We start from the raw sequence: 26,955 nt of genomic DNA, 5'->3' as shown, positions 1-26,955 counted from the left end.
TAGAGCATTAATTTTGCTATTAAAATCCTTAATTATTTATTTAAGTTGAATTTTGTCTTTAATTTTGATTAAGGCGAATTTTATTTCATCTAGAAAACATCATTTTGAATTAAAGATATAATAAGATTCTTCTTGTCATGTGATGTTATGAAAGCTATGAGAAATTTAGTTCTCAAATTTAATTGGTGTGTTTTAAATGGATTTAGTCTTAATTGGATAAATACGGATTTATATATCAAAGTGGGCATTTTAAATTGAGACTTAGCTAATCTTTTATGATATACACCTAGACATTAATTTTAGGATAAGGATGGATTAATTCTATCTAATTAAATCCTAATAGTATTAAATGGTAATTCTAATAATCAAGATACGTTATTTTAACTAATAATGTATGATTGTTTAAGATTGGACTTAATGTCTAGATAATCTTGTTTATGTGAAGATAGAATTTTAATTCTATCTATTTATTTTATATGCTTAATTAAATGATCAAGTTTCGTCATTATGGTTATGTGAACCTTGTGTAAATGTGTTGACATGTTTTATTGATGAATGATGGATATTTAATTTGAGTTATGATTTTATTTGTTAAAATCTAGTTTAACTCATGCATCGCCTATGTACTTATTGCCTTGCATGCATAGCTAGTACATGTTTAATTATTCTTTGAATGTGGATACATGTCTTATCTGCTTAAGTGATAATTAAACTATTAAAACCACCAACAAGAAAATATGAAGCGATAATTACAACACGTTTGTACGTGGCCTCCATAAAATTGGTCTTAGTGCGAAGTAGTGACCGGCTTGTCTTTACGGGAGGAACATTACCAGTTCGTAAGTTTGGACTTCTCTAGATAAAGGTTATTAAAATCGTAAAATATGTTTTTCAGTATTATCGCGACTGGTCTTTACCGGAGCAATATTGCTGCGAAATTATAAGGATTGTATTTTAATAATGCTTAGAGGGAGCTATAGGAGGAGGTGCTTGTCCGGTTCGACCTTTCTTTAGAGGAGTTCACGCACAAGTAAAGAATCCTTAGTGCTTAATTTTATGGTTATACGCTTAGCATTGTTAGTCAGCCATGCCATTCTTATGGGCTCTGGACTATCTGTCGACATTGTGGACAGTAAAAATAATGGATTTCTTGCATAAATATGACACGGCTTCCTAGTAGAAGAACGTTTGTGCTTGATTTTTTGTGGATGTAAATTGATAAATTGTTTTGTGGTTATTTGCAATTCCTTGAAATTTTACATGTTTATATTATTGGTGTTTGTTCACAGCTTGAATGAAAGATGATTGATACTTGGGATATTTACTATGCCATACTTAGTTCAGGGAAACGTGACTCTGAATTGTTTAAGGAATGGAAAGTAAGCTTGATGTTGATCGTTTGATCAATGACTTGAGATTGATTGTCAGCAAGAATCGTCCGCCCACATACCATCTACAAGGAGAGGACAAGGAGTTTAGTGATCAGTGGCATACTGCGGAATGTCATCTCAAGGGCTTCGTTTTAGCCAATGTTGGCAATGCCCTTGAGAGGTTTGACAAACCCATAAGGCCGTTGGTCAACAAGCCCACGTGGTTTGAAGAAAAGTCCTCTAAGGCAAGATCTGGTATCGCTGTGAAGCATTTAAGGCATGGTGTATTTGAAGAGGGCCAAGACGTGGGGGTATATGCCCTAGTCATGCTTGGCTACTTCAATGAACTTCACTTGTCGGGGGGGAAAGTTGACCCAGAAACCCAACAGATAATGATCCTTGATGGGCTTCCAGATAGCTTTAATGAAGTCAGAAATGAAATTTTGTTTAACGACAGAATGTTTTTGTTTTTGGAGTTTATAACAAGCTTGTGACTGCTCAACCAAAGATGAAAAGAAGGGGTGGACTTTTGAGATGACCATGTTCAAGTCAGAAGAGTTTATTTTTGCTTTTATGTTTACATTGTTGAATTTTAAGAGTTTTTTATATTGTTTGGCTTTGCTATCATATGGATTTTTGATGTGGAATTTTATTCCTAGTTTATCAATTATGTTTTTGGATTATCAATTCATTTTATAATGTTTTCATTATTAGATAAATGAAGTTTTGATCATCCAATTAATTATGACATCACATGTAACATGGTTAATATCAAAATTGTTTACTTGTGATTAAAATTGTTGATTCAATTATTATAAAGTTTTCTTCTAGAAATATTGATTATTAAGTTTCTTTAATCCTTAAGTCTTTTGAACCATTATTTTGTTGATGAGTCAATAGAACATTAATGTTCGACATGGATTCAATACAAAATAAAATGATCTTATTATCGCGTTTGTTCAAATAAAGGTGTAAGAAAAATAATCACAATGATTGATTGCAAGACAAGTAAAATAAATTCAACTAGAAACATGATAAGTATTTGTTATAAATACTAGAAGTTCTTGTATAGTAAAATAGTATGCACATTAAATTTGTTTTAATGTTCCAAGCCTAGAGTTGACTATTTGATTAGTTATTGTTTTATTTATTTTGTTGTGAAAGTGATAATTAAAATAGTGGGAGCTTTTTCTTAATGAATAATTAAATTCTAAGTGTTTAATAAGAGCGTCATGACTCGTTTTATTAAACTAGAGTGAATTTAACTCCAGACACTGTTTAAATTGTTTTAATAGCTTTAAAGAATATTGAGACTGGTATTTTTTTACTTTTAAACGTGGGAGCTAAATTTTGTCTCATAGAATATTCATAAATGGAATTAAGGTAATGTTTGATAGAGTTAAAAGGGTTCACACCCTAGAATGAAAGAAGTGATGAATTGCACACTTTCTAAGACTCTAATAACATTAAAAGACATTTCCAAGTTAGCTATTAAAATTAGAATTGCTTTTGGATTTCTAAAGATCACAACAAATGGTTAAATAAATGAACTCTAGGAATTTATGACTATAAAACAAAGAATGCAATAATTCAGTTTTATTTTTTCATAAGGACTAATTTCCAATTAGTCATTGTGATGAGGTAATTATGTTCATACATAAATTTACATCACAAATTATATAGCAAGGATAATACCAAGTTAGGTTGGTATTTGATAAACTCATGTTTTAGTCGGTTTAATTGGTATGTTGAGGTGCTTAATGTTGAGTTTTGATGCTTGGATTGTCTATTTCCAACCAATTAACCTATCTTTTGGAGTTTCATGTGTTTGTTGAGTGTTCTAGGATAAGTAGATAAAAAAGAGGCAAAAATTCAGCCGATTGGGGATAGGAGGCAGCAGGGCCTTTAAAGGCTACACCCGGCCGGGTGAGTTTTACTCTTATAAATTCTACCCGGCCGGGTAGGACTTGAGGACCAGAAGGAGCCGGAAAACGACACCCGGCCGGGTATCCTGAAGACAGCGTCACGAGTCCAGAAAGGGGTCTGAAATGGTCACCCGGCCGGGTGGATTTACAGTTCATAAATTCTACCCGGCCGGGTACGTCAATTTGACGCGTCTGAAAGCAGAAAACGCGATTTTTGAAGTGGAAAAACGAGAAGAAAAGGCTAGGGTTTGATTGGACGAGATTCATTCTACCTTACCGCCTCCAACACTCACACACACACCCAAGAACACTTCTAGAGAGAGAATTGAAGATTGAAGACTCCAAATCGGAAGATTGAAGACTTCACTCCATAGATTCGTTCCACAGGAGTTCTTAGTATCTATATTTCATGTTTTTGTTCGGATTCTTTGTGTTAAACTTAGTTTTCTCCATGAACATGAGTAGCTAAACACCTTTTGTAGAATTCTTGGTGAAGATGCATTAATTTCATAGTTTTTATCCAATTGATTTTGTTCTTACCTTGCTCTTGTAGTTATTTGATTATTCTTGGGTTTATTCCTTTCAATTACTTGATCACCACTTGATTGTGTAGGATTAATTATATTAATCGGGAGATGAAATAATTAATCTGGAAATAGGAATAGTTCACACCTTAATGCAATAAAACTCGGGAGAGTTGAGGTTTTGAGTGAGGTCTTTGACCTAATCGAGCTTTTGGGAGTTAGGGGTTTTAGGATTAGAAGGGGACTTCAATCGTAGCATTTAATCTACAGGTTTCTCACCTCGGGAGGGGGTTTAATCTATAATTGTGGTCGACTTAGTAATTCTAGAGACACCAAAAGGTAAGACAATTTGATTGGATAAGAGCTTGGAATTGTGCATCGGATCCTTGAGTTCTACAATTTTCGCCATATTATCTTTTCACTCCGTGTTTATTTGTTTTTATTTATCTCTTTGTTCATTATATGCTTTTCATAGTGTTAGAACAAAGCCAAACATTTCCTGATTCTCTAGATAGTAGTCAACATTTGTTCGTGGTAGTTAAGTTGATACGAATTTGTCTCTGTGGGATACGATACTCTTGCTTGCTGATTGCTACACTAGCCCCGTACACTTGCGGGTATCATTTGTGTTAAAATAAACTGAGTCAAGTTTTTGGCGCCGTTGCCGGGGACAATTTTGTGTCATTATAGCTTAATATCGTGTAAATAATTGAGATTACTAATCTAGATTTTATTTGCTTTATTTTTATTTTTATTTTTGAGTTCTCTAATCTTTGTGTTTCCTTTGGCAGGTTGTATGCACACGCGTTCTAAAGGTCCACCTTTAGAGCCAATCGATCTTGAGATTGAAGCATCCAACAGGAAGAGGAACGCACAGAGGAAGTTGAACCAAAGGATTCGAGTATCTTCACCCGGACATAGGCGTCTACCTTCCCCTATCCAGAGAACTCCAGTACCTAGTCCATCTCCACTTCCGTCACCCATACAGTACGAGCCGCGATCTCCAATCCTAATGGCGGACGAGGAGAACAACAATTTTGAAGACAACGAGGAGAATAACAACAATGAGAATCCCGTTATTCGTCAGCTCCATGAGCAGATGGCCAACATGCAGAGGCAGTTGGATGAGCAGAATACGAGACCACCAATTCAGCCCGTGCAGAATCTGTATGCATATAGACGGGTTGCCAACCCACCAATCAATAATGCTGGGATTGCGGCCAACATCTTTGAGTTAAAGTCGGGATTGATAAACAGGGCAGAAGCACATGCATTTGGTGGAATAGGTTCAGAAGATGCCAACAAACACTTGACCAAGTTCATACAAATCAGCAACACGGCGAAGTCTAATGGGGTCTCCGATGATCAGATTCGCCTCAGATTGTTCCCTTTTTCTTTGAAGGATGACGCTAGGGATTGGTATGATAGCATGGATCCCAACTCGGTCGAGACTTGGGATGCAATGGTTGAGCTCTTCTTGGATAAGTACTATCCACCGAGCGAGGCACTAAAGCGCCAAGCTGAAGTCATCTCTTATGTAATGCATCCTCAAGAGAATATTCACAAGGCATGGAAGAGATTCAAACACCTGATGAAGAGATGCCCCAACCACGGGTTAAGCCCGGGGCAACAGATCGTAACTTTCCATAGGGGAGCCACTTCGGAGACAATACACGAGTTGAATATGAGCGCAGGGGGGTCACTCCTTAAGTTGGGAGAAAACGAGGCATTAGAGGTGATTGAGAGGGTGACATCCAACGATGATGGGTGGAAAAATGAGAGAAGCAAAACCTACAGGGTGGCGTCCGCATCGGATGTTGACAAGATGGACATGATGTCCAAGCAGCTGGATTTCTTGACTAGTAAGTTCAGCAGTATGGAAACAGAGCCAACCGGGCTTGAAAGTGAAGAGGTGAATTACGTGCACCAAGGCGGCAACAATCGGAATTTCAACAACAACTACCGCCACAATCAAGGGGGTGGTAACTTCAACAGCTTTGGGAATAAGGCACATCCCAATTTGTCTTACGGGAATCCTCACAACGCCCTGCAGCCACCTATGGGGTTTCAAGTGTCGAACGGACAAGTCATTGAGCCAAAGAAGAATGAGCTTGGAGACGTCTTGATGACGTTTATGAAGCAGACAGGGGAAATAATGGCTAATTCTGATAAGAGACTGAAGCAGGTAGAGACAGACGTGCAGAGCCTGGGCATTCACATGAAGAGCATCGATACTCAGATGAGCCAGATTTCACAGGTTGTGGGTATTCAACATCAGCCGGGCCAGTTTCCCTCACATACCATTGTCAATCCCAAGGACTGCAAGGATTGCAAAGCCATCAATCTGAGGAATGACAAAAGCTATGAAGGTCCAACCATGCCTGCAGAGAAGGAGAAGATCTCACAAGAAGAGGTGGTTGTAGAAGATGTAGTGGAAGAAGAGGAAGAGCTAGTGGAGGAAGCACCGCCTCCCAAGGCAAACACTGTGATACATGCACCCCCAGTCGAAGTTAAAATTTCATTCCCACAGCGGGTGCAGAAGAAGAAGCTAGATGATCAGTTCTCTAGATTTCTTGACATTTTCAGAAAGGTACACATCAACATTCCGTTGGTAGAGGCGTTGCAGCAAATGCCTAGCTACGCCAAATTTCTTAAAGATGTTATCTCCAAGAAGAGGAGATGGGTGGAGCACGAGACCGTCAACTTGACGGAGAGTTGTAGTGCCATTATCCAGAAGAAACTCCCGCTAAGATGAAAGATCCTGGAAGCTTCACTATATCGTGCATAGTGGGGGATAGCCAAGTTGGAAAGGCACTGTGTGACTTGGGAGCGAGCAATAATCTTATGCCGTTCTCATTCTTTAAGAAGCTGAAGATTGGGACACTGAGGCCCACCACCATCACACTCCAGATGGCCGACCGATCTGTGTCGTATCCAAGGGGGATTGTTGAAGATATACTCGTCAAAGTCAATGACTTCCATCTTCCCTGTGGATTTTGTGGTGCTTGATATGGAGGAAGACCGGAATGTTCCTCTTATACTGGGAAGACATTTCCTAGCTACAGGGAAGACAATGATCGACGTGCAGAAGGGAGAGCTCACACTCCGACTTAATTATGAGAGCGTCACATTTTCTATCTACAATGCAATGCAGAGGCACGATGATGAAGATGCAAGGAGAGTAGTGTTGGGGTTTGTAAACTAAAAGATGCTTCGAGCGTACATGCCTTTGTACAGTCAGCTTGTGCATGTATACGAGAAACGCCACATCCACTTGTCTACCTATTTATGAGAATAAATAATATAATATAAATGGTTTATTATTGAAATATGATAAACAAGTCTAAGACTTTTTACTAAGAAGGTCAAGTAGGGAAATTCGATGAATCTCCTCATGAGTTTTCCAGTAGGGGACTTGGCCAGATCTAGTAAGAAGAAAAACGTATTCACAACCTAGATAGGCTTTGGCTACCTATTGGAACGGTTGCGGTGTTTGTGATAATTCTCTCTTACCTAAGATGAGATTAGTAACATCGGTGTGGTAAAGCACTGAAAGGATCTAATCCGAAATGTATTCTTTATTGCTATCTACTGAAAGAATATATTTCAAGAAAGTTTAGTATTTTCTAGTCTATGATATTAATATCAATATTGTTTATTCAATCAAACGCCACTTTGACTTATCAATATGTGAGAGTTTGTACGTAACTCAAGTTCATGATATCTTGGGTGGTAGTAATTGAATAACATGAAGGTATTGGAATATTATTTCATAGAATTCGCGTGCCCAGTGTGGTATGATTAAATCCCTAAGGGGTGATCCCCAAGAGGTGTTTGAAAGAGGAATTTATTATTCAGAAAACTGCGCAGTTGGAATTTATTCCACGAATAATAAATAAAGTTTCAAACTAGAAAAACTCTTTGGAGAATTAATTTAATTCTAGTCACATAGCAGACAAAAGAATTAAATTGACGGATCAAGATAATCTTAAACGCGGGAAATATTATAAAATAAAATGGACCCAAGTTATTTGTAATTTGGTGATTTAAGTGGGAGTGCAATATTATTCTTTAGTGGAATAAAATAATATTCCATTGATAATATATTAAATCATGGGTCATTTGATTTAATTAGTAATTTATCTAATGGGTGAGCCCAACACTTAAGTCATTCCATGGATCCCCTTACTAGCCCAATAAGGTACACTATAAATAATGAATGAAAGGGAAACCCTAGCACACAATCCTAGACACACTAAACCCTAACCCTAGCCGCCAAAATCGGCGCCTCCTCTCTCTCTCACTTGGTCTCGATTTTCGTGCCTAGCACGTGGGAGAATTAGGGTTTTGATTATTGTTCTTGATCTATCCTAATTCATAGGATTAGATCTAGACAATTTGGTGTTTGTATTGGTTTTCCCTAGATCCATTCAAAGTTATTTAATTGGTTTTCTAAGATCCGCCCACACGGATGGAGAACCAAGGACGAGGGAATAGTACGGAAGATTCGTGGTCGATAAACCAAGGATCTCCGGGTGGTGCAGCTAGCAACATCAATCCAATGATGGATTATGAGGTAACAATCGAATCTACATCAAATTGCATGATTATGTGTTTATTTGATGTTATATCTATGGATCTATGAATATTGCATGAAATTGGAGTTGAATGCATAATCACCTAAATAGATCCGTTCTAGGACCTGTTTGGTTTCCGTGTCTCCGCTGCGGTAGTCCCAACAACTGGTATCAGAGCCAATTTTTAGGCTCTGATTATGTATTTGATTAATGGAATTTTTCGAAAATTATAGTGTTAAAACTTGGGATTTTCGAAAATAATGCAATATGTGTTGGATCTATGTTTTTCTTGATTTTACTTTTGGATCTATGATATGATGTTCTAGATCGATGAAAGAATATTATGGATCTTGAATTTTATTCAAGTTTTTCACAAAAATATTCTAGATCTATGATGAACATCATTAGATCTATATATTCTAAGTAATATATACTAGATTATATGTTTGTTGATTACATATATGTATGTGTTTAAGTGAATATATGTTTTTGAATCAAGAAATAAAGTGGTCCATGATTGAATACTTGGATCGATGAAAGAATATTATGAATCTTGGATTTTATTCAAGTTTTTCACAAGAATATTCTAGATCTAGCAAGTATTCATAGATCTATAGTTTTTATGTTCTCAATATGCAAGAATAATTTAAATTGCTTAAATGCTAGATGTTTAAATATGCATATGTGATGAACATAAAAGAATTGTTACAAATTAAGAAACGATTAATTAAGATTTAAGATCGCGGTCAAGCGAAGCGACCGCGATAAATCAAGTTAATTAAAGTTGAAAACGAATAAATGAATGCAAGGGTTTAAACCCTAGATGTGTTCAAAAACCGGGCTGCCTTCATCGGGGATCACCGATCCAGATCTGGTGAGAAAAGACGGCGGTGGCTACGGCTGGTCGGAGGAGTCAGCGACGGCGGCGGGCAGCAGCTCCGGCAGCCGCTGCATCGTCTTCGGACAGCAGCTCCGGGCAGCGGCTGCACAGCCGTGTGTCGGCAGCGGCAATCAGCTCCAGAACGCAGCAGCAGCAGCGTCGTCGTCTTCGGGCGACGGCGGGCAGCAGCAGCGGCGTCGTCGTCTTCGGGCGGTGGCGGGAGGCAGTCAGAGGGCGGCGGAAACGCTGCAATGACAAAAGCCCTTGCTCCGGGCAGTGGCGACGCTCGCAGCAGCAACAGCGGCGCCGTCTTCGGGCAGCAGCAGGCAGTTGCATCGTCGGCGAACAGCAGCTTCGAAGGACAGCGGCGGCCCTGACTTCGGTTAGGGCAGCAGCCGCGGTGTTCTAGCCAACGGAGCAGCAGAGACGGCGGCGGTCAGCGGGCGGCGGCTGCTCCAGTGGGAGCGGCAGAGGCAGCGCCGCTGCAGTGGGAGCAGCGGCGGTGGTCGCGAGAGGCGGCGGAGGTCGGGCGCGGCAGCAGCGGCTGCCACAAGGCCCGTGGCGGCCCAAACCCTAATTAGGGTTTTGGGTTGCGTCGTCTCGTTCTTCGTTTTTCATATTTTCGTTTCTTAAGACGCAAGCTATTTATAATTGTGGTTTAAAATCCTAAACCTAGAATAATTAAAATATCTTGTAGGAATTAGAATGATTTTGCCATTAAGTCAAGATTCTAATTTAAATGAGAATAATTACTTTCTTTAAAATATTGCCAATTGATTAATTAGGTCAAATAAGTTGATTTAATTTGTTAATTAGTTGATTTTGATGGATTCTTTCCGTCTAGATATTATCATGGTAATTAACATAAGAAAATTCAATATTTGATTGATCTATTTTTTTGGCTTTTCCTTAATTGGATGGAATTTTAAAGAATATTCTCCTAATATGCTTTCATGTTTTAATTTTATAGTTTAATTGAAAATTGTCTATATTTTTATTGGTGTGTTATGGAATTATTTCCTAGATATATACCTAAGGAAAAGACATAAGTTTTTCAATTGTTTAAAGCCTTAAAATTTTCGAAAATTACATATATATAATAATTGGATGGATTTTATTTGGAATCCTATTCCTAGTTTGAATTTTGTCTTTAATATGATGTAGGTGAATTTTATTTCATCTAGATAACATCGGCTTAATTAAAGAAGTGAAAAATTCATTTGGCATTAACATGCTACTTAAATCCTAAATTATTAAAGTGTTAAACGATTAATTGGATTTTAATTGGAATTCAATTCCTAGTTTAATTTGAATTTTATCTTTAATTTTGATGAAGGTGAATTTGTTTCATCTAGATAACATCAAATGTGATTTAAAGGTATGAAAATTCATAGAGCATTAATTTTGCTATTAAAATGCTTAATTATTTATTAAGTTGAATTTTGTCTTTAATTTAGATGAAGGTGAATTTTATTTCATCTAGAAAACATCACTTTGAATTAAAGGTGTAATAAGATTCTTCTTGTCATGTGATTTTATGAAAGCTAAGAGAAATTTTAATTCTCGAATTTAATTGGTGTGTTTTAAATGGATTTAGTCTTAATTGGATAAATGCGGATTTATATATCCAAGTGGGCATTTTAAATTGAGACTTAGCTAATCTTTTATGATATACACCTAGACATTAATTTTAGGATAATGATGGATTAATTCTATCTAAGTAAATCCTAATAGTATTAAAAGGTAATTATAATAATCAAGATACGTTATTTTAACTAATAATGTATGATTGTTTAAGATTGGACTTAATGTCTAGATAATCTTGTTTATGTGAAGATGGAATTTTAATTCCATCTATTTATTTTAGATGCTTAATTAAATGATCAAGTTTCGTCATTATGTTTATGTGAACCTTATTTAATGTGTTTACATGTTTTATTGATGAATGATGGATATTTAATTTGAGTTATGATTTTATTTGTTAAAATCTAGTTTAACTCGTGCATCGCCTATGTACTTATTGCCTTGCATGCATAGCTAGTACATGTTTAATTATTCTTTGAATGTGGATATCTGCCTTATCTGCTTAAGTAATAATTAAACTATTAAAACCACCAACAAGAAAATATGAAGCGATAATTACAACACGTTTGTATATGGCCTCCATAAAATTGGTCTTAGTGCGAATTAGTGACCGGCCTGTCTTTACGGGAGGAACATTACCAGTTCGTAAGTTTGGACTTCTCTAGATAAAGGTTATTAAAATCGTAAAATTAGTTTTTCAGTAATATCGCGACTGGTCTTTACCGGAGCAATATTGCTGCGAAATTATAAGGATTGTATTTTAATAATGCTTAGAGGGAGCTATAGGAGGAAGTGCTTGTCCGGTTCGACCTTTCTTTAGAGGAGTTCACGCACAAGTAAAGAATCCTTAGTGCTTAATTTTATGGTTATACGCTTTAGCATTGTTAGTCAGCCATGCCATTCTTATGGGCTCTGGACTATCTGTCGACATTGTGGACAGTAAAAATAATGGATTTCTTGCATAAATATGACACGGCTTCCTCGTAGAAGAACGTTTGTGCTTGATTTTTGTGGATGTAAAATTGATGAATTGTTTTGTGGTTATTTGCAATTCCTTGAAATTTTACATGTTTATATTATTGGTATTTATTCTCAGCTTGAACGAAAGATGATTGATACTTGGGATATTTACTATGCCATACTTAGTTCAAGGAAGCGTGACTCTGAATTGTTTAAGGAATGGAAAAGTAAGCTTAACGTTGATCGTTTGATCAATGACTTGAGGTTGATTCTCAGCAAGAATCGTCCGCCCACATACCATCTACAAGGAGAGGACAAGGAGTTTCGTTATCAGTGGCATACCGCGGAATGTCATCTCAAGGGCTTCCTTTTAGCCGGTGTTGGCAATGCCCTTGAGAGGTTTGACAAACCCAAAAGGCCGTTGGTCAACAAGCCCAAGTGGTTTGAAGAAAAGTCCTCTAAAGTAAGAGCTGGTCGCGCTGTGGAGCATTTAAGGAGTGAGGTATTGGAAGAGGGCCATGATGTGGGCAAATACGTCCTAGTCATGCATGGCTATTTCCATGAACTTCTATTATCGGGGGGAAAGTTGACCCAGAAACCCAGAAGATAATGATCCTTGATGGGCTTCCAGATAGCTTTAATGAAGTCAGAGATGAAATTTTGTTTAGCGACAAAACGTTTTCAATTCTGGAGCTTTATAACAAGCTTGTGAGTGCTCAAACGGAGATGAAAAGAAGGGGTGAACTTTTGAGATGATCATGTTCAAGTCAGAAGAGTTTATTTTGCTTTATTTACATTGTTGAATTTTAAGAGTTTTTTATATTGTTTGTTTTTGATATCATATGGATTATTGATATGGAATTTTATTCCTAGTTTATCAATTGTGTTTTTGGATTATCGATGTCATTTTATAATGCTTGCATTATTAGATAAATGAAGTTTTGATTATCCAATTATTTATGACATCAAATGTAACATGGTTAATATCAAAATGTTTACTTGTGATTAAATTTGTTGATTCAATTATTATGAAGTTTTTTCTTCTAGAAATATTGATTATTAAGTTTCTTTAATCCTTAAGTCTTTTGAACCATTATTTTGTTGAAGAGTCAATAGAACATTAATGTTCGACATGGATTCAATACAAAATAAAATGATCTTATGATCGCGTTTGTTCAAATAAAGGTGTGAGAAAAATAATCACAATAATTGATTACAAGACAAGTAAAATAAATTCGACTAGAAACAAGATAAGTATTTATTATAAATACTAGAAATTCTTGTATAGTAAATATAGTGTGCACATTAAATTTATTTTAATGTTCCAAGCCTAGAGTTGACTATTTGATTAGTTATTGTTTTATTTATTTTGTTGTGAAAGTGATAATTAAAATAGTGGGAGCTTTTCTTAATGAATGATTAAATTCTAAGTGTTTAATAAGAGCTTCATAGCTCGTTTTATTAAACTAGGATGAATTTAACTCCAAGCACTATTTAAATTGTTTTAATAGCCTTAAAGAATATTGAGACTAGTATTTTTGTACTTTTAAAAGTGGGTGCTAAATTTTGTCTCATAGAATATTCATAAATGGAATTAAGGTAATGTTTGATAGAGTTAAAAGGGTTCACACCCTAGAATGAAAGAAGTGATGAATTGCACACTTTCTAAGACTCTAATAACATTAAAAGACATTTCCAAGTTAGCTATTAAAATTAGAATTACTTTTGGATTTCCAAAGAAAGTATTTCTAAAGATCACAACAAATGGTTAAATAAATGAACTCTTGGAATTTATGACTATAAAACAAAGAATGCAATCATTCGGTTTTATTTTGTCATAAGGACTAATTTCCAATTAGTCATTGTGATGAGGTAATTATGTTCATGCATAAATTTACATCACAAATTATATAGCAAGGTTAATACCAAGTTAAGTTGGTATTATATAATTAAAGTTTTGGGAATCATATTCGACATGATTAAAACTTTATATTTGCTATAAGTATTCTACTTTAATTAGTAGAAATTCAGAAGGATCAAAATAGTGGATTTTGATAGAGGAATATGTATAAGTGCACTTGAGAAAGGCACATAAAATTATTCCACTGGATCAAAGGGCCTAGAAATATTTTGATCAAATAATCGTGCTCCTTAGCAAGAATTAAGGTTATAAATTACAAGTATATATTCGTTTTATGTACTCTAGAAAACTATGTTGGTAGATTCTTTTAAAGAATTATAGTTTTGAGTACATAGTGGCCAAAGCCTGCTTTGAGTATAAGTGGGAGAAAATGTGTTGTGAATGTGTAGCACAAGGCCAATAAAGCGGTTGGTATACTCGAAAGCATCCTTTGAGTATAAGTGGGAGATTGTTGGGGTTTGTATTCTAAAAGATGCTTCGAGCGTACATGCCTTTGTACAGTCAGCTTGTGCATGTATACGAGAAACGCCACATCCACTTGTTTACCTATTTATGAGAATAAATAATATAATATAAATGGTTTATTATTGAAATATGATAAACAAGTCTAAGGCTTTTTACTAAGAAGGTCAAGTAGGGAAATTCGATGAATCTCCTCATGAGTTTTCCAGTAGGGGACTTGGCCAGATCTAGTAAGAAGAAAAACGTATTCACAACCTAGATAGGCTTTGGCTACCTATTGGAACGGTTGCGGTGTTTGTGATAATTCTCTCTTACCTAAGATGAGATTAGTAACACCGGTGTGGTAAAGCACTGAAAGGATCTAATTCGAAATGTATTCTTTATTGCTATCTACTGAAAGAATATATTTCAAGAAAGTTTAGTATTTTCTAGTCTATGATATTAATATCAATATTGTTTATTCAATCAAACGCCACTTTGACTTATCAATATGTGAGAGTTTGTACGTAACTCAAGTTCATGATATCTTGGGTGGTAATAATTGAATAACATGAAGGTATTGGAATATTATTTCATAGAATTCGCGTGCCCAGTGTGGTATGATTAAATCCCTAAGGGGTGATCCCCAAGAGGTGTTTGAAAGAGGAATTTATTATTCAGAAAACTGCGCAGTTGGAATTTATTCCACGAATAATAAATAAAGTTTCAAACTAGAAAAACTCTTTGGAGAATTAATTTAATTCTAGTCACATAGCAGACAAAAGAATTAAATTGACGGATCAAGATAATCTTAAACGCGGGAAATATTATAAAATAAAATGGACCCAAGTTATTTGTAATTTGGTGATTTAAGTGGGAGTGCAATATTATTCTTTAGTGGAATAAAATAATATTCCATTGATAATATATTAAATCATGGGTCATTTGATTTAATTAGTAATTTATCTAATGGGTGAGCCCAACACTTAAGTCATTCCATGGATCCCCTTACTAGCCCAATAAGGTCCACTATAAATAATGAATGAAAGGGAAACCCTAGCACACAATCCTAGACACACTAAACCCTAACCCTAGCCGCCAAAATTGGCGCCTCCTCTATCTCACTTGGTCTCGATTTTCGTGCCTAGCACGTGGGAGAATTAGGGTTTTGATTATTGTTCTTGATCTATCCTAATTCATAGGATTAGATCTAGACAATTTGGTGTTTGTATTGGTTTTCCCTAGATCCATTCAAAGTTATTTAATTGGTTTTCTAAGATCCGCCCACACGGATGGAGAACCAAGGACGAGGGAATAGTACGGAAGATTCGTGGTCGATAAACCAAGGATCTCCGGGTGGTGCAGCTAGCAACATCAATCCAATGATGGATTATGAGGTAACAATCGAATCTACATCAAATTGCATGATTATGTGTTTATTTGATGTTATATCTATGGATCTATGAATATTGCATGAAATTGGAGTTGAATGCATAATCACCTAAATAGATCCGTTCTAGGACCTGTTTGGTTTCCGTGTCTCCGCTGCGGTAGTCCCAACTACTGGTATCAGAGCCAATTTTTAGGCTCTGATTATGTATTTGATTAATGGAATTTTTCGAAAATTATAGTGTTAAAACTTGGGATTTTCGAAAATAATGCAATATGTGTTGGATCTATGTTTTTCTTGATTTTACTTTTGGATCTATGATATGATGTTCTAGATCGATGAAAGAATATTATGGATCTTGAATTTTATTCAAGTTTTTCACAAAAATATTCTAGATCTATGATGAACATCATTAGATCTATATATTCTAAGTAATATATACTAGATTATATGTTTGTTGATTACATATATGTATGTGTTTAAGTGAATATATGTTTTTGAATCAAGAAATAAAGTGGTCCATGATTGAATACTTGGATCGATGAAAGAATATTATGAATCTTGGATTTTATTCAAGTTTTTCACAAGAATATTCTAGATCTAGCAAGTATTCATAGATCTATAGTTTTTATGTTCTCAATATGCAAGAATAATTTAAATTGCTTAAATGCTAGATGTTTAAATATGCATATGTGATGAACATAAAAGAATTGTTACAAATTAAGAAACGATTAATTAAGATTTAAGATCGCGGTCAAGCGAAGCGACCGCGATAAATCAAGTTAATTAAAGTTGAAAACGAATAAATGAATGCAAGGGTTTAAACCCTAGATGTGTTCAAAAACCGGGCTGCCTTCATCGGGGATCACCGATCCAGATCTGGTGAGAAAAGACGGCGGTGGCTACGGCTGGTCGGAGGAGTCAGCGACGGCGGCGGGCAGCAGCTCCGGCAGCCGCTGCATCGTCTTCGGACAGCAGCTCCGGGCAGCGGCTGCACAGCCGTGTGTCGGCAGCGGCAATCAGCTCCAGAACGCAGCAGCAGCAGCGTCGTCGTCTTCGGGCGACGGCGGGCAGCAGCAGCGGCGTCGTCGTCTTCGGGCGGTGGCGGGAGGCAGTCAGAGGGCGGCGGAAACGCTGCAATGACAAAAGCCCTTGCTCCGGGCAGTGGCGACGCTCGCAGCAGCAACAGCGGCGCCGTCTTCGGGCAGCAGCAGGCAGTTGCATCGTCGGCGAACAGCAGCTTCGAAGGACAGCGGCGGCCCTGACTTCGGTTAGGGCAGCAGCCGCGGTGTTCTAGCCAACGGAGCAGCAGAGACGGCGGCGGTCAGCGGGCGGCGGCTGCTCCAGTGGGAGCGGCAGAGGCAGCGCCGCTGCAGTGGGAGCAGCGGCGGTGGTCGCGAGAGGCGGCGGAGGTCGGGCGCGGCAGCAGCGGCTGCCACAAGGCCCGTGGCGGCCCAAACCCTAATTAGGGTTTTGGGTTGCGTCGTCTCGTTCTTCGTTTTTCATATTTTCGTTTCTTAAGACGCAAGCTATTTATAATTGTGGTTTAAAATCCTAAACCTAGAATAATTAAAATATCTTGTAGGAATTAGAATGATTTTGCCATTAAGTCAAGATTCTAATTTAAATGAGAATAATTACTTTCTTTAAAATATTGCCAATTGATTAATTAGGTCAAATAAGTTGATTTAATTTGTTAATTAGTTGATTTTGATGGATTCTTTCCGTCTAGATATTATCATGGTAATTAACATAAGAAAATTCAATATTTGATTGATCTATTTTTTTGGCTTTTCCTTAATTGGATGGAATTTTAAAGAATATTCTCCTAATATGCTTTCATGTTTTAATTTTATAGTTTAATTGAAAATTGTCTATATTTTTATTGGTGTGTTATGGAATTATTTCCTAGATATATACCTAAGGAAAAGACATAAGTTTTTCAATTGTTTAAAGCCTTAAAATTTTCGAAAATTACATATATATAATAATTGGATGGATTTTATTTGGAATCCTATTCCTAGTTTGAATTTTGTCTTTAATATGATGTAGGTGAATTTTATTTCATCTAGATAACATCGGCTTAATTAAAGAAGTGAAAAATTCATTTGGCATTAACATGCTACTTAAATCCTAAATTATTAAAGTGTTAAACGATTAATTGGATTTTAATTGGAATTCAATTCCTAGTTTAATTTGAATTTTATCTTTAATTTTGATGAAGGTGAATTTGTTTCATCTAGATAACATCAAATGTGATTTAAAGGTATGAAAATTCATAGAGCATTAATTTTGCTATTAAAATGCTTAATTATTTATTAAGTTGAATTTTGTCTTTAATTTAGATGAAGGTGAATTTTATTTCATCTAGAAAACATCACTTTGAATTAAAGGTGTAATAAGATTCTTCTTGTCATGTGATTTTATGAAAGCTAAGAGAAATTTTAATTCTCGAATTTAATTGGTGTGTTTTAAATGGATTTAGTCTTAATTGGATAAATGCGGATTTATATATCCAAGTGGGCATTTTAAATTGAGACTTAGCTAATCTTTTATGATATACACCTAGACATTAATTTTAGGATAATGATGGATTAATTCTATCTAAGTAAATCCTAATAGTATTAAAAGGTAATTATAATAATCAAGATACGTTATTTTAACTAATAATGTATGATTGTTTAAGATTGGACTTAATGTCTAGATAATCTTGTTTATGTGAAGATGGAATTTTAATTCCATCTATTTATTTTAGATGCTTAATTAAATGATCAAGTTTCGTCATTATGTTTATGTGAACCTTATTTAATGTGTTTACATGTTTTATTGATGAATGATGGATATTTAATTTGAGTTATGATTTTATTTGTTAAAATCTAGTTTAACTCGTGCATCGCCTATGTACTTATTGCCTTGCATGCATAGCTAGTACATGTTTAATTATTCTTTGAATGTGGATATCTGCCTTATCTGCTTAAGTAATAATTAAACTATTAAAACCACCAACAAGAAAATATGAAGCGATAATTACAACACGTTTGTATATGGCCTCCATAAAATTGGTCTTAGTGCGAATTAGTGACCGGCCTGTCTTTACGGGAGGAACATTACCAGTTCGTAAGTTTGGACTTCTCTAGATAAAGGTTATTAAAATCGTAAAATTAGTTTTTCAGTAATATCGCGACTGGTCTTTACCGGAGCAATATTGCTGCGAAATTATAAGGATTGTATTTTAATAATGCTTAGAGGGAGCTATAGGAGGAAGTGCTTGTCCGGTTCGACCTTTCTTTAGAGGAGTTCACGCACAAGTAAAGAATCCTTAGTGCTTAATTTTATGGTTATACGCTTTAGCATTGTTAGTCAGCCATGCCATTCTTATGGGCTCTGGACTATCTGTCGACATTGTGGACAGTAAAAATAATGGATTTCTTGCATAAATATGACACGGCTTCCTCGTAGAAGAACGTTTGTGCTTGATTTTTGTGGATGTAAAATTGATGAATTGTTTTGTGGTTATTTGCAATTCCTTGAAATTTTACATGTTTATATTATTGGTATTTATTCTCAGCTTGAACGAAAGATGATTGATACTTGGGATATTTACTATGCCATACTTAGTTCAAGGAAGCGTGACTCTGAATTGTTTAAGGAATGGAAAAGTAAGCTTAACGTTGATCGTTTGATCAATGACTTGAGGTTGATTCTCAGCAAGAATCGTCCGCCCACATACCATCTACAAGGAGAGGACAAGGAGTTTCGTTATCAGTGGCATACCGCGGAATGTCATCTCAAGGGCTTCCTTTTAGCCGGTGTTGGCAATGCCCTTGAGAGGTTTGACAAACCCAAAAGGCCGTTGGTCAACAAGCCCAAGTGGTTTGAAGAAAAGTCCTCTAAAGTAAGAGCTGGTCGCGCTGTGGAGCATTTAAGGAGTGAGGTATTGGAAGAGGGCCATGATGTGGGCAAATACGTCCTAGTCATGCATGGCTATTTCCATGAACTTCTATTATCGGGGGGAAAGTTGACCCAGAAACCCAGAAGATAATGATCCTTGATGGGCTTCCAGATAGCTTTAATGAAGTCAGAGATGAAATTTTGTTTAGCGACAAAACGTTTTCAATTCTGGAGCTTTATAACAAGCTTGTGAGTGCTCAAACGGAGATGAAAAGAAGGGGTGAACTTTTGAGATGATCATGTTCAAGTCAGAAGAGTTTATTTTGCTTTATTTACATTGTTGAATTTTAAGAGTTTTTTATATTGTTTGTTTTTGATATCATATGGATTATTGATATGGAATTTTATTCCTAGTTTATCAATTGTGTTTTTGGATTATCGATGTCATTTTATAATGCTTGCATTATTAGATAAATGAAGTTTTGATTATCCAATTATTTATGACATCAAATGTAACATGGTTAATATCAAAATGTTTACTTGTGATTAAATTTGTTGATTCAATTATTATGAAGTTTTTTCTTCTAGAAATATTGATTATTAAGTTTCTTTAATCCTTAAGTCTTTTGAACCATTATTTTGTTGAAGAGTCAATAGAACATTAATGTTCGACATGGATTCAATACAAAATAAAATGATCTTATGATCGCGTTTGTTCAAATAAAGGTGTGAGAAAAATAATCACAATAATTGATTACAAGACAAGTAAAATAAATTCGACTAGAAACAAGATAAGTATTTATTATAAATACTAGAAATTCTTGTATAGTAAATATAGTGTGCACATTAAATTTATTTTAATGTTCCAAGCCTAGAGTTGACTATTTGATTAGTTATTGTTTTATTTATTTTGTTGTGAAAGTGATAATTAAAATAGTGGGAGCTTTTCTTAATGAATGATTAAATTCTAAGTGTTTAATAAGAGCTTCATAGCTCGTTTTATTAAACTAGGATGAATTTAACTCCAAGCACTATTTAAATTGTTTTAATAGCCTTAAAGAATATTGAGACTAGTATTTTTGTACTTTTAAAAGTGGGTGCTAAATTTTGTCTCATAGAATATTCATAAATGGAATTAAGGTAATGTTTGATAGAGTTAAAAGGGTTCACACCCTAGAATGAAAGAAGTGATGAATTGCACACTTTCTAAGACTCTAATAACATTAAAAGACATTTCCAAGTTAGCTATTAAAATTAGAATTACTTTTGGATTTCCAAAGAAAGTATTTCTAAAGATCACAACAAATGGTTAAATAAATGAACTCTTGGAATTTATAACTATAAAACAAAGAATGCAATCATTCGGTTTTATTTTGTCATAAGGACTAATTTCCAATTAGTCATTGTGATGAGGTAATTATGTTCATGCATAAATTTACATCACAAATTATATAGCAAGGTTAATACCAAGTTAAGTTGGTATTATATAATTAAAGTTTTGGGAATCATATTCGACATGATTAAAACTTTATATTTGCTATAAGTATTCTACTTTAATTAGTAGAAATTCAGAAGGATCAAAATAGTGGATTTTGATAGAGGAATATGTATAAGTGCACTTGAGAAAGGCACATAAAATTATTCCACTGGATCAAAGGGCCTAGAAATATTTTGATCAAATAATCGTGCTCCTTAGCAAGAATTAAGGTTATAAATTACAAGTATATATTCGTTTTATGTACTCTAGAAAACTATGTTGGTAGATTCTTTTAAAGAATTATAGTTTTGAGTACATAGTGGCCAAAGCCTGCTTTGAGTATAAGTGGGAGAAAATGTGTTGTGAATGTGTAGCACAAGGCCAATAAAGCGGTTGGTATACTCGAAAGCATCCTTTGAGTATAAGTGGGAGATTGTTGGGGTTTGTATTCTAAAAGATGCTTCGAGCGTACATGCCTTTGTACAGTCAGCTTGTGCATGTATACGAGAAACGCCACATCCACTTGTTTACCTATTTATGAGAATAAATAATATAATATAAATGGTTTATTATTGAAATATGATAAACAAGTCTAAGGCTTTTTACTAAGAAGGTCAAGTAGGGAAATTCGATGAATCTCCTCATGAGTTTTCCAGTAGGGGACTTGGCCAGATCTAGTAAGAAGAAAAACGTATTCACAACCTAGATAGGCTTTGGCTACCTATTGGAACGGTTGCGGTGTTTGTGATAATTCTCTCTTACCTAAGATGAGATTAGTAACACCGGTGTGGTAAAGCACTGAAAGGATCTAATTCGAAATGTATTCTTTATTGCTATCTACTGAAAGAATATATTTCAAGAAAGTTTAGTATTTTCTAGTCTATGATATTAATATCAATATTGTTTATTCAATCAAACGCCACTTTGACTTATCAATATGTGAGAGTTTGTACGTAACTCAAGTTCATGATATCTTGGGTGGTAGTAATTGAATAACATGAAGGTATTGGAATATTATTTCATAGAATTCGCGTGCCCAGTGTGGTATGATTAAATCCCTAAGGGGTGATCCCCAAGAGGTGTTTGAAAGAGGAATTTATTATTCAGAAAACTGCGCAGTTGGAATTTATTCCACGAATAATAAATAAAGTTTCAAACTAGAAAAACTCTTTGGAGAATTAATTTAATTCTAGTCACATAGCAGACAAAAGAATTAAATTGACGGATCAAGATAATCTTAAACGCGGGAAATATTATAAAATAAAATGGACCCAAGTTATTTGTAATTTGGTGATTTAAGTGGGAGTGCAATATTATTCTTTAGTGGAATAAAATAATATTCCATTGATAATATATTAAATCATGGGTCATTTGATTTAATTAGTAATTTATCTAATGGGTGAGCCCAACACTTAAGTCATTCCATGGATCCCCTTACTAGCCCAATAAGGTCCACTATAAATAATGAATGAAAGGGAAACCCTAGCACACAATCCTAGACACACTAAACCCTAACCCTAGCCGCCAAAATTGGCGCCTCCTCTCTCTCTCACTTGGTCTCGATTTTCGTGCCTAGCACGTGGGAGAATTAGGGTTTTGATTATTGTTCTTGATCTATCCTAATTCATAGGATTAGATCTAGACAATTTGGTGTTTGTATTGGTTTTCCCTAGATCCATTCAAAGTTATTTAATTGGTTTTCTAAGATCCGCCCACACGGATGGAGAACCAAGGACGAGGGAATAGTACGGAAGATTCGTGGTCGATAAACCAAGGATCTCCGGGTGGTGCAGCTAGCACATCAATCCAATGATGGATTATGAGGTAACAATCGAATCTACATCAAATTGCATGATTATGTGTTTATTTGATGTTATATCTATAGATCTATGAATATTGCATGAAATTGGAGTTGAATGCATAATCACCTAAATAGATCCGTTCTAGGACCTGTTTGGTTTCCGTGTCTTCCGCTGCGGTAGTCCCAACAAGTAGAGCACTGCAACATGGTTGAAGTGGTCGATGATTGTGTAAAGGAGGTGGCCCAAGCCATCTCACCACAGGACCAATTGGAGCGATGCTTATCGCAATCTATCTTCTCTCCTTATTATAATGATATTAATGAGCCTAATACTGATTTGTTAAATTTTGTAGGTGCTCTTAATTCAGCAGAGGAGATCCCTAGGTTTCGACATAAATTCTTACCGTTGAGGGATCCGAATGAAGAGGAGAAGAAGGAGAAAAAGAAAGAGGAGTTGAAGCCGTTGCCGTCACACCTTAAGTACGCATTTCTCGGGGAGAATGCTACTTACCCGGTAATTGTATCATCTTCACTCACTACTAATGAACTTGATAAATTGCTTAGAGTGCTTAGGAAGCATAGGGGTGCAATTGGGTGGTCCATCTCGGACCTTAAGGGGATAAGTCCTACGGTTTGCATGCATAGAATTCTTCTAGAATAGGGGTCTAAACCCAAAGCTCAAAACCAAAGGAGACTTAACCCGATAATGCAAGACGTGGTGAGGAAGGAGGTGCTTAAGTGGTTAGATGTCGGGATTGTCTATGCTATTTCGGATAGTGATTGGGTAAGTCCCACCCAAGTGGTAGCTAAGAAGGGTGGGATGACGGTAGTAAAAGGGGGAGATGATGAGATGATAGCCACTAGGTTGGTAACCGGATGGAGAGTATGTATAGACTACAGAGCTCTTAATGCTGCAACCAGGAATGATCATTTTCCCCTTCCATTCATTGACCAGATGCTAGATAGGTTGGCAGGGTATGAGTACTATTGCTTTTTAGATGGCTACTCCGGATATAATCAGATCTTAATTTCCCCAGATGATCAATATAAATATGCTTTTATTTGTCCTTATGGTGTGTATGCTTTCAGGAGGATGTCATTTGGCCTTTGCAATGCCCCAGCCACCTTTCAGAGGTGTATGAGGTCCATCTTTCACGACATGATGGAAGATATAATGGAAGTCTTCATGGATGACTTCTCCGTCTTTGGTAGCTCTTTTGATAATTGTTTACGGAATCTAACTCGTGTTTTATAGAGATGTGAAGAGACACACTTGGTGTTCAACTTGGAGAAGTGCCATTTTATGGTGAGAGATGGCATTGTGCTCGGGCACAAAATATCTGCAGGAGGACTTGAGGTGGACAGGGCTAAGATAGTGGCGATTGAGCAGTTGCCACCACCATCCAATGAGAAGGCTGTGAGGAGTTTCCTTGGTCACGCTGGGTTCTATAGGCGGTTTATTAAGGATTTTTCTAAAATTGCTAGGCCTTTATGTCATTTACTTGCTAAGGATGTTAAGTTTGATTTCTCTCTTGAATGTTTGCAGGCCTTCAAGACATTGAAGAAGGCGCTTGTGAGTGCACCCGTGCTCATCTCACCGGATTGGTCACAGCCGTTTGAGATCATGTGTGATGCCAGTGATGTGGCCGTGGGATCTGCTTTGGGCCAGAAAAGAGACAAGATTTTCAGGGTGATCTACTATGCAAGTCGGACCCTAGATGTGGCGCAGGCAAATTATACTACTACCGAGAAAGAGATGTTGGCGGTGGTGTATTCGTTCGACAAGTTCCGTCCCTATCTCATTGGGGCGAGAACTATTGTGTTCACAGACCATGTCGCCATCCGCCATCTTTTCGCCATGGTGGATGCCAAGCCGAGACTGATATGGTGGGTCTTGTTTCTACAGGAATTTGATTTAGAGATTCGAGACAGGAAGGGATGTGAGAACGTGGTAGCTGACCACTTGTCGAGATTGGAGCACTGTTTTGAAGGGAAGAATTTGAAGGTTCTCATCAATGAAGAATTACCCGACGAGCATCTCTTCTATGCTCAAGGCTCATCTCCATGGTTTGCAGATATTGTGAATTTCTTGGTGGTAAAGATCATTCCGGAGGATTACATGTCATATCAGAAGAAGTTCTTCCACGACGTCAAGTTCTACTTTTAGAATGAGCCGTTCCTGTTTAGGCGATGTGCCGACATGGTGATACGAAGATGCGTTCCCATTGATGAATGGGAACATGTGATGAGGAAGTGCCACTCAAGTCCTAGTGGAGGACATTTTGGAGCCAACCGAACGGCGATGAAGGTGCTCCAATGCGGCCTTTATTGGCCGAGTATCTATGGATATTGTCAAACCATTGTACTCCATTGCAATGAGTGCCAAAGGACCGGGGGAGTTTCGAAGAAGAAGGAAATGCCCATGACTACTATTGTGGAGGTGGAGCTTTTTGATGTATGGGGGATCGATTACATGGGTCCTTTTCCACCTTCATCCGGGCATCAATACATACTCTTGGTGATCGACTACGTCTCGAGGTGGGTAGAGTCTATCCCCACTCACGCCAACTCCTCCAAGGTTGTGATTAGCTTCGTTCAGAAAAATATCTTCACAAGGTTTGGGGCTCCAAGAGCGCTGATTAGTGATGGGGGGTCCCATTTCAAGAATAGGTGGCTCGAGCTCGTGTTGCAAAAATTCGGTGTCAAGCACCGAATCACTACTCCCTATCATCCTCAAGCAAATGGCCAAACGGAGTTGGCTAATAGAGAAATTAAGGGGATACTTGAGAAGACGGTGAATGCTAATAGGAAGGATTGGTCGATGAAGCTTGATGATGCTCTTTGGGCATATAGGACGGCGTACAAGACGCCGATTGGCATGTCACCATATCAATTGGTGTTTGGCAAATCTTGCCATCTTCCGGTGGAGTTAGAGCATAAAATCCTATTGGGCGGTGAAGCAATTCAATGCGGACTACTACAAAGCGGGGAAGGAGAGACAACTTCATCTCAACCTTCTCGATGAATTCAGAAATGAAGCCTTTGAGAACTCTTCCATCTACAAGGAGCGTCTCAAGACTTATCATGATAAGATGATAGAGAAGAGGGAGTTTGCCCCAGGAGATTCCGTGCTACTCTTTAATGCACGAATGAAGCTTTTCCCCGGAAAGTTAAAATCTAAGTGGTCAGGGCCGTTCAAGGTGAAGACGGTGATGAAGAATGGAGCCATAGAGCTTCAAGGAGATGATGGAAGGACTTTCACGGCTAATGGCCAAAATATGAAGAAATTCCATAGCTATGAGCAGAAGGAGGAGGTGTTTGTGCTCACCTTGGAACGCACCGAATGAGCTTATTGAAGCGTCGAGCATACGACGGTAAAAAATTGCGCTATAGGGGAGGCAACCCCTAGTAGGTAATTTTATTGCTTTTGTGTGGTTTTTATTTTTGTTTTTGGCGTGTTTTCTTCTTTCTTGGTGCTTGTGTGTTTTTCTTTATTGTGTTTCTCCTTAGTTTTTATTTTTTTTTTAAGAATAGTTCTCTCCTTGAGTAGCTAGAATTGGTATTATGTTGGGTATGGTGTTGATTTTTTTGTATAGGAAATTCGAATTCTACAAGGAAGAGGCATTGAGGAAAAAAAAAATGAACAGAAACCGCCCAGAAAAGGCCACCCGGCCGGGTGTATTTACTATGTGTAAATTCTACCCGGCCGGGGTCGATCAGAATGGCTTCCGAAGTTCAGAAAGGGGCCAAAACATGGCACCCGGCCGGGTGAATTTACAGCACAAAATTTATACTCGGCCGGGTCACTTCACCGCTGCATTCGGAGTCCAGAAGGGGGTCTAAAAGTGCCACCCGGCCGGGTGGATTATTAGTTCATAAATTCTACCCGGCCGGGTCCAGTGTCGCGAGCCCTAGGACTATAAAAGGTATGAAATTTTCGAAATTCTTCATTTTTCCTCTCGACTGGCGGCGCCTCCCCCCCATTTCAAAATTCCTCCCCCAATTCACACACAATCACTAAAACCCACCTCAAATCCACCCCACCCATCACTATTACTTGTGATTTAGAAGAGTTTCACCGATTATTTTGGGGATTTTACTTGAAAATCCAAAGAGGAAGAAAATTTTCAAAATTTCACTACTACTAAACACCAAAGGTATGATTTCCTCCTCTAATCTTCATTCTCCATGGATGTATTGTGAAATTTTGTAGT

The 26,955-nt window shown here is 36.8% G+C and overlaps 1 pseudogene; it reads left to right on the top strand.

Moving 5' to 3' along the window:
* The first annotated feature begins 4,918 nt into the window (after positions 1–4,918).
* Positions 4,919–26,088, top strand: LOC148931642 (uncharacterized; annotated as a pseudogene).
* Positions 26,089–26,955: the final 867 nt, after the last annotated feature.

The sequence above is a fragment of the Salvia hispanica genome, chromosome 2 (assembly GCF_029641045.1).
Source record: "Salvia hispanica isolate PSC_SH4W2 chromosome 2, Shi_PSC_v1, whole genome shotgun sequence".
Taxonomy (NCBI): Eukaryota; Viridiplantae; Streptophyta; class Magnoliopsida; order Lamiales; family Lamiaceae; genus Salvia; species Salvia hispanica.
This window is presented reverse-complemented; position numbering and strand designations above follow the sequence as displayed.